Here is an 8935-nt window from a genome sequence, read left to right on the forward strand (position 1 = left end):
ACATGCCCATGGAACTAAAGAGTTCAGCGGGAGCATCCGCTCAGGCTACCCGGGAATGTGTCACTGTCCCCCGGCCAGACTTGGCGGCAGGTCCCGGGGAGGAATAGTGCCCATGGAAGTCGGAGCTCCAACCTCCAAGTTGACCTCAGCGGGAGCACTCGCTGAGGCTGCCCGGGCATGGGTGACTGTTCCCCGGCCACACTTGGTCGGAGGTCCCGGTGAGGAACATGCCCATGGAAGTTGGTGGGAAGAGAACCGCGAAAGGGAGTTTTGCGGCTGAGCCGCGGCCGAGGAGGTCTCACTAATTCCGGCATGATTCCTGCCAGGCCCGGTACCCTATATGGGACTCGGCTGGGTGGCTGTAGCCGGGACCCTGGAACCCTGGGCGGGGAGCCTAGGGGCGAGAGGGGCCCCATGGAGCTCGGGCAGACTAGAAGTACCCTCGTCTGCCCGCTGGAGGGCGCCCTTCCCGGAGCGGAGGGGACCCCCTTGGCCACCAAGTGCAAGCCGAGTTTGGAGCTCGAAACCCGGCCACACTTGGTAGTTGGTCCCGGTCAGGAACATGCCCATGGAAGTAAGAGCTCAGCGGGAGCAGCCACTCAGGCTACCCGGCAATGTGTCACTGTCCCCCGGCCAAGACTTGGCGGCAAGTCCCGGGGAGGAATAATGCCCATGGAAGTGGCTCAGCGGGAGCAGCCACTCAGGCTACCCGGGAATGTGTCTCCGTCCCCCGGCCAAGACTTGGCGGCAAGTCCCGGGGAGGAATAGTGCCCATGGAAGTGGCTCAGCGGGAGCAGCCACTCAGGCTACCCGGGAATGTGTCACTGTCCCTCGGCCACACTTTGCCGTAGGTCCCGGTGAGGAACATGCCCATGGAAGTCGGAGCTCCAACCGGGTGAAGCCGCCGAGAGCTAGCCGGGAATAGGGCGCCAAACCCGGCTACCGCCCTCCAGGCTTGCCCCGGTCGAAAGACCTACGTCCTCGCAGCAGCACCAAGCGAAAAATTCTCTAAGTGTGGGAGAACCGGGGACCCGACCGGTGGCACTCTGCCTCTCGCTGCCGCCCTCCTGGAAGCGTCCTCGGTCACTCGGAGTACGGCAGATTTCAGAGCTCCGGAATGGTGAAAAAGAACCGGAGAGAGGGCGAATCCGGCTTCTCTCTGCCGGGCGAGGACCACCGCAGGCGGCGGGGACGTCTGACAGGAGACGGCGCCGCGGCAGGCTTTCTAAGTGGCTGGGCTTTTTGTCCTCGGCGAAAGTCGAAAAAATTTTGCGGTCCGAGCTGCCCTGCTCCTGCCGGGGAAGGCTTACCGCCGGCGGCTGCCAACCCCTGGCTTGCCCGCCGGATCGCCTTCGAAGGCTGCTGAAAAAGAACCCCGAGACGGGCACCTCTCGGAAGAACCGCAGACCAAAACCGACCGGTCCGACTTTCAGTGCACCTTCGGCGGCAGAGAGAAGCAGCAAAAATACCGGTCAGAGAAGGGGAGTTTTGGTCGACTCTGCCAGGCTTTTGCACTAAGTCAGATCCGTAATGCCAGCGGGACTGAGTCGCTTTTGCGTGCCGTGGTCCTGGAGGCCTGCTCGGACAGGGCGGTCCTTCGGGTCCCGCGGGAAGGGGCATTTCATGTTCCTCTGCGGGAGGTGATCCATTTTCTGCGGGAAATGGCGAGCCCCTTCGGCTACAAGAGTGTGTAGGTCCCGCTCAACAGTCTACGTCCTTAACCATCGGGGACTTTGTAGATTGTGCCCGTAATCGCTCTCCGCAGAACAGAGCGGGAGGTCTCCGCGGCGGAGGCCGGAGAGGGCGCGAGGTGAGCGGCATGGTATGACTGGGTTCGTGCCGCTCACTGGTACCCGGAGCGTGGCGCCCTCCGGGTAAAAGGCTAGCCGGGGCGAGCAGGTGGGTTGACGGGCGCATAAGCCACGCCGTCCCCGCCATACAAGGTGCCGGTGGCCTGGCGAACCACCGGCGTAAGGCTAGCCAGGGCGGACCGCGGGGCAGAGGGCGCTTAAGCCACGCTCTCTCTCCATCCCACCAGTACAAACGGGGAAAAAATTTCAAAGTGTGGGAGAACCGGGGACCCGACCGGTGGCACTCTGCCTCTCGCTGCCGCCCTCCTGGAAGCGTCCTCGGTCACTCGGAGTACGGCAGATTCCAGAGCTCCGGAATGGTGAAAAAGAACCGGAGAGAGGGCGACTCTGGTTTCTCACTGCCGGGCGAGGACCACCGCAGGCGGCGGGGACGTCTGACAGGAGACGGCGCCGCGGCAGGCTTTCTAAGTGGCTGGGCTTTTTGTCCTCGGCGAAAGTCGAAAAAATTTTGCGGTCCGAGCTGCCCTGCTCCTGCCGGGGAAGGCTTACCGCCGGCGGCTGCCAACCCCTGGCTTGCCCGCCGGATCGCCTTCGAAGGCTGCTGAAAAAGAACCCCGAGACGGGCACCTCTCGGAAGAACCGCAGACCAAAACCGACCGGTCCGACTTTCAGTGCACCTTCGGCGGCAGAGAGAAGCAGCAAAAATACCGGTCAGAGAAGGGGAGTTTTGGTCGACTCTGCCAGGCTTTTGCACTAAGTCAGATCCGTAATGCCAGCGGGACTGAGTCGCTTTTGCGTGCCGTGGTCCTGGAGGCCTGCTCGGACAGGGCGGTCCTTCGGGTCCCGCGGGAAGGGGCATTTCATGTTCCTCTGCGGGAGGTGATCCATTTTCTGCGGGAAATGGCGAGCCCCTTCGGCTACAAGAGTGTGTAGGTCCCGCTCAACAGTCTACGTCCTTAACCATCGGGGACTTTGTAGATTGTGCCCGTAATCGCTCTCCGCAGAACAGAGCGGGAGGTCTCCGCGGCGGAGGCCGGAGAGGGCGCGAGGTGAGCGGCATGGTATGACTGGGTTCGTGCCGCTCACTGGTACCCGGAGCGTGGCGCCCTCCGGGTAAAAGGCTAGCCGGGGCGAGCAGGTGGGTTGACGGGCGCATAAGCCACGCCGTCCCCGCCATACAAGGTGCCGGTGGCCTGGCGAACCACCGGCGTAAGGCTAGCCAGGGCGGACCGCGGGGCAGAGGGCGCTTAAGCCACGCTCTCTCTCCATCCCACCAGTACAAACGGGGAAAAAATTTCAAAGTGTGGGAGAACCGGGGACCCGACCGGTGGCACTCTGCCTCTCGCTGCCGCCCTCCTGGAAGCGTCCTCGGTCACTCGGAGTACGGCAGATTCCAGAGCTCCGGAATGGTGAAAAAGAACCGGAGAGAGGGCGACTCTGGTTTCTCACTGCCGGGCGAGGACCACCGCAGGCGGCGGGGACGTCTGACAGGAGACGGCGCCGCGGCAAGCTTTCTAAGTGGCTGGGCTTTTTGTCCTCGGCGAAAGTCGAAAAAATTTTGCGGTCCGAGCTGCCCTGCTCCTGCCGGGGAAGGCTTACCGCCGGCGGCTGCCAACCCCTGGCTTGCCCGCCGGATCGCCTTCGAAGGCTGCTGAAAAAGAACCCCGAGACGGGCACCTCTCGGAAGAACCGCAGACCAAAACCGACCGGTCCGACTTTCAGTGCACCTTCGGCGGCAGAGAGAAGCAGCAAAAATACCGGTCAGAGAAGGGGAGTTTTGGTCGACTCTGCCAGGCTTTTGCACTAAGTCAGATCCGTAATGCCAGCGGGACTGAGTCGCTTTTGCGTGCCGTGGTCCTGGAGGCCTGCTCGGACAGGGCGGTCCTTCGGGTCCCGCGGGAAGGGGCATTTCATGTTCCTCTGCGGGAGGTGATCCATTTTCTGCGGGAAATGGCGAGCCCCTTCGGCTACAAGAGTGTGTAGGTCCCGCTCAACAGTCTACGTCCTTAACCATCGGGGACTTTGTAGATTGTGCCCGTAATCGCTCTCCGCAGAACAGAGCGGGAGGTCTCCGCGGCGGAGGCCGGAGAGGGCGCGAGGTGAGCGGCATGGTATGACTGGGTTCGTGCCGCTCACTGGTACCCGGAGCGTGGCGCCCTCCGGGTAAAAGGCTAGCCGGGGCGAGCAGGTGGGTTGACGGGCGCATAAGCCACGCCGTCCCCGCCATACAAGGTGCCGGTGGCCTGGCGAACCACCGGCGTAAGGCTAGCCAAGGGCGTACCGCGGGGCAGAGGGCGCATAAGCCACGCTCTCTCTCCATCCCACCAGTACAAACGGGGAAAAAATTTCAAAGTGTGGGAGAACCGGGGACCCGACCGGTGGCACTCTGCCTCTCGCTGCCGCCCTCCTGGAAGCGTCCTCGGTCACTCGGAGTACGGCAGATTCCAGAGCTCCGGAATGGTGAAAAAGAACCGGAGAGAGGGCGACTCTGGTTTCTCACTGCCGGGCGAGGACCACCGCAGGCGGCGGGGACGTCTGACAGGAGACGGCGCCGCGGCAGGCTTTCTAAGTGGCTGGGCTTTTTGTCCTCGGCGAAAGTCGAAAAAATTTTGCGGTCCGAGCTGCCCTGCTCCTGCCGGGGAAGGCTTACCGCCGGCGGCTGCCAACCCCTGGCTTGCCCGCCGGATCGCCTTCGAAGGCTGCTGAAAAAGAACCCCGAGACGGGCACCTCTCGGAAGAACCGCAGACCAAAACCGACCGGTCCGACTTTCAGTGCACCTTCGGCGGCAGAGAGAAGCAGCAAAAATACCGGTCAGAGAAGGGGAGTTTTGGTCGACTCTGCCAGGCTTTTGCACTAAGTCAGATCCGTAATGCCAGCGGGACTGAGTCGCTTTTGCGTGCCGTGGTCCTGGAGGCCTGCTCGGACAGGGCGGTCCTTCGGGTCCCGCGGGAAGGGGCATTTCATGTTCCTCTGCGGGAGGTGATCCATTTTCTGCGGGAAATGGCGAGCCCCTTCGGCTACAAGAGTGTGTAGGTCCCGCTCAACAGTCTACGTCCTTAACCATCGGGGACTTTGTAGATTGTGCCCGTAATCGCTCTCCGCAGAACAGAGCGGGAGGTCTCCGCGGCGGAGGCCGGAGAGGGCGCGAGGTGAGCGGCATGGTATGACTGGGTTCGTGCCGCTCACTGGTACCCGGAGCGTGGCGCCCTCCGGGTAAAAGGCTAGCCGGGGCGAGCAGGTGGGTTGACGGGCGCATAAGCCACGCCGTCCCCGCCATACAAGGTGCCGGTGGCCTGGCGAACCACCGGCGTAAGGCTAGCCAGGGCGGACCGCGGGGCAGAGGGCGCATAAGCCACGCCGACCCCGCTGTACAAGGTGCCGGTGGCCTGGCGAACCACCGGCGTAAGGCTAGCCAAGGGCGTACCGCGGGGCAGAGGGCGCATAAGCCACGCTCTCTCTCCATCCCACCAGAACAAACGGGGAAAAATTTTCAAAGTGTGGGAGAACCGGGGACCCGACCGGTGGCACTCTGCCTCTCGCTGCCGCCCTCCTGGAAGCGTCCTCGGCCACTCGGTGTCCGGCAGATTTCAGAGCTCCGGAATGGTGAAAAAGAACCGGTGAGAGGGCGACTCCGGATTCTCTCTGCCGGGCGAGGACCACCGCAGGCGGCATGGGAAGTCTGACAGGAGACGGCGCTGCGGGCAGGATTTCGAAGTGCATGGGCTTTTGGCCTCGGCGAAAGTCGAAAAAATTTTGCGGTCCGAGCTGCCCTGCTCCTGCCGGGGAAGGCTCACCGCCGGCGGCTGCCGACCCCTGGCTTGCCCGCCGGATGCCCTTCGAAGGCTGCTGAAAAAGAACTGCCAGGCGGGCACCTCTCGGAAGAACCGCAGACAAAAACATAAAAATTTTGGGCGATCCGACCCTCAGTGCACCTTCGGCGGCAGAGAAAAGCATCAAAAATACCGGTCAAAGAAGCGAGGTTTTGGTCGACTCTGCCAGGTTTTTGCACAAAGTGTTGGCATCGTGCGGCGTCGCGCTTTGCTGTACCGTATCCCCAATTGAGTGGCGCCCGGCGGGGTAGGCTAGCCATGTGAGGTCGAGGGCGGGAGGACGGGACGTAAGCCAGGCCGTTCTCCACAAGTAAATTCCGGACGCGGAGACCCCTTCTCCGCCCTACGGTCCCCAATGGGGTGGCGCCCGGCGGGTGAGGCTAGCCATGGGAGGACGGGACGTAAGCCAGGCCGTTCTCCACAAGAAATTCCGGACGCGGAGACCCCTTCTCCGCCCTACGGTCCCCAATGGGGTGGCGCCCGGCGGGTGAGGCTAGCCATGTGAGGTCGAGGGCGGGAGGACGGGACGTAAGCCAGGCCGTTCTCCACAAGTAAAATTCCGGACGCGGAGACCCCTTCTCCGCTCTACGGTCCCCAATGGGGTGGCGCCCGGCGGGTGAGGCTAGCCATGTGAGGTCGAGGGCGGGAGGACGGGACGTAAGCCAGGCCGTTCTCCACAAGTAAAATTCCGGACGCGGAGACCCCTTCTCCGCCCTACGGTCCCCAATGGGGTGGCGCCCGGCGGGTGAGGCTAGCCATGTGAGGTCGAGGGCGGGAGGACGGGACGTAAGCCAGGCCGTTCTCCACAAGTAAAATTCCGGACGCGGAGACCCCTTCTCCGCCCTACGGTCCCCAATGGGGTGGCGCCCGGCGGGTGAGGCTAGCCATGTGAGGTCGAGGGCGGGAGGACGGGACGTAAGCCAGGCCGTTCTCCACAAGTAAAATTCCGGACGCGGAGACCCCTTCTCCGCCCTACGGTCCCCAATGGGGTGGCTCCCGGCGGGTGAGGCTAGCCATGTGAGGTCGAGGGCGGGAGGACGGGACGCAAGCCAGGCCGTTCTCCACAAACTCCCAGCGGTAGAGTCTCGGCTCTCCGCTCTTTTGATCGATCTGACACAGCGCGATCCGGCGGGGCAAGGCACTTTGCTCGGTCAGGGGTATTGGCCCCGGCCGGTTTATGGTAAAGCGTTCCTTAGCCTCAGTCTTGGTCGCGCATCAATCCCCCGCTCCCCGTGAGCGGCTGTCGTCCTCTGCCTAAGGTTGTGTAGCGCGGTGCCAGTGTGGTCCTCGCACGGCCCCGCTCCTGCCACAAGCGGTAGGACTCTCTGCTTCGGCTGAGGTTTGCTACGAAGCGTATGGAACGGGCGTACTCCACCGTACCGTGGGTGGGGGGCGGCGGCGTTGGCGGCGGCAGCGTCCAGCGAGGAGCTCCGGCTCCCCGCGGTAGCGCCTCGCCTAGTGTCCCTCGGGCAAGTCCAATCGCCCCCCGCCCGGTCGGAGAGCGCAGACACTTCTGTGTCCACGGTTTATTTCCGCAGCACGAAAAGGGACGGCTCCCGCTTGCTCCTCGCGGGGACGAGGCTTAGACCCACCGTGGCGCTTCCGCGGTAGGTAGGGTCGTCTGCCGTAGGAGCGGTAGCGGTCGAGTGGTCCCCAGTGTACCCTGTTAGCGCTGCCCGCCTACGCCTGAAGAGCTGCGGACCGAGAAAAAGGTTCGCTCCGCTGCTGACGGCGAAGCGCGCGGCACGCCGCGGAAGAGGAGAGGGAGCGGTCGCCCCCGGGGCGGCTCCCCTCCGAGTCCGGCAGAAGCAGAGATTGTAGCGGAGGGGGGGGTTTTCTAAATTCCCCGGGCGTGTTATCCCCAGCGGAAGCCTTCGAACTCTTCAACCGCAAGCACGATCGCACGTTCACAGCACCCGTCACTAGGAGCCGGGCCAGAGGCGGGCGGCAGACGAAACCGACATGAGCGCTTAAGGGTATTGCACCCCCGGCGCCCAGACCCTGGAAATTGAGTCTGCCCCCAAAGCCCACCCGCGTCCTCCTTGGCGCTCCCGGAGTACATGGTCGTAGATGGGCCATCGGTCGCTAATGCCAAACTGCGTCCCAGGGGTGCGTCCCCTCTGACCAACGGCAGACCCATCCCTCTCGCCAATCCGCGGATCCCCGCCAGGTCCCGAACAGGGCTCGTCCTTTAGCGTTTCAAATGCGCCCTCCCCGCCATACGAGGGGTTGAGGACCGTAGCCTTCCCTTACGAGAGGCACCAGGGGTGCGCCTGCTCGAGGGCCCGGCCGTGGGCGTAACGCTTGGGCCGCCCGGGGGAGTCGGTAGACCATGGGAGACCAACACTCGCACCCGAACGTTGCCCGTGCTTTGTGGAAGAGAGCTTCTTTTGCGAGGTTGTCGCTGCGGATGGCGCCCGGACAAACCCTATCCCTAATACTTCTGGGGAATTGGCGTCTAAGCCACCCTGCTCGGTATCCCTGCACCCACGAAGGGGGCCGTGGAAGGCTTGGGGTCTCGCCGGCGAAACCGACCGGATGCCCGGGGTACTGAACCCCCGGGGTCCCACCCTGGAAATTGAGCCGTCCGACCCCGCCACGTCTTCCTAGTGCTCTCCTTGGCTCCCCCGCCTGTGGGCGTCGTTAGGGGCTGCGGTCATCAGCGCCGGCTAAGCTTCGGCAACACGGCCGACCCACCCCTTCGGCGCCTGGGGGAGCCTGGTCCCAGTCCGGGCCGTTCCGTAGGGGCGGCTATCCCTTACATGAGGGACTCGGTGCGTCCGCTCGGGCTGCGGGGCTCCGGCTCCGACAGCCGGGGAGCTGGTTTTGACCGCGGGCCTCGACGGGAGCCGGCAGGGACCGGACTTAGGCGTCAAGCCGAAAATAACCCCGGCACCCTCGCGTGCTTCCAAAGCGAGGGGACCTTTGGCCGAGCGGGGGCACCGGAAGCCGAACCGACCCCAACCCCTCTTCCTACCCCAGGGCTGGGCTGACCAATCCCCTGATCGGGTCTAAAATGGAAGAAGGGGATTCGAGGGAAGGGGCTGGCGGAAGGCAGTTGCCCGACGGAGTAGGCGAAGGCCAGGCCGTTTCCGAGTCCCGAGCAGAGGAGGGCGAACTCGGCTCTTCATCGACCGACGGCGAGGCGAGGGCGGTGGCTGCCGCGGGGAAGACTCCATTGCTCGTCAGCGCGCTAGGAGCGGGGCCGACTGGCTGCTCGGGGTATGGCATCCCCGGGGGCCCACCCTGGAAATCTTCGCTCCTCAGCCGCTGCAGGTTATAAGGTCCCGCCG

Source organism: Engystomops pustulosus, unplaced genomic scaffold (genome assembly GCF_040894005.1).
Source record: "Engystomops pustulosus unplaced genomic scaffold, aEngPut4.maternal MAT_SCAFFOLD_120, whole genome shotgun sequence".
NCBI lineage: Eukaryota > Metazoa > Chordata > Amphibia > Anura > Leptodactylidae > Engystomops > Engystomops pustulosus.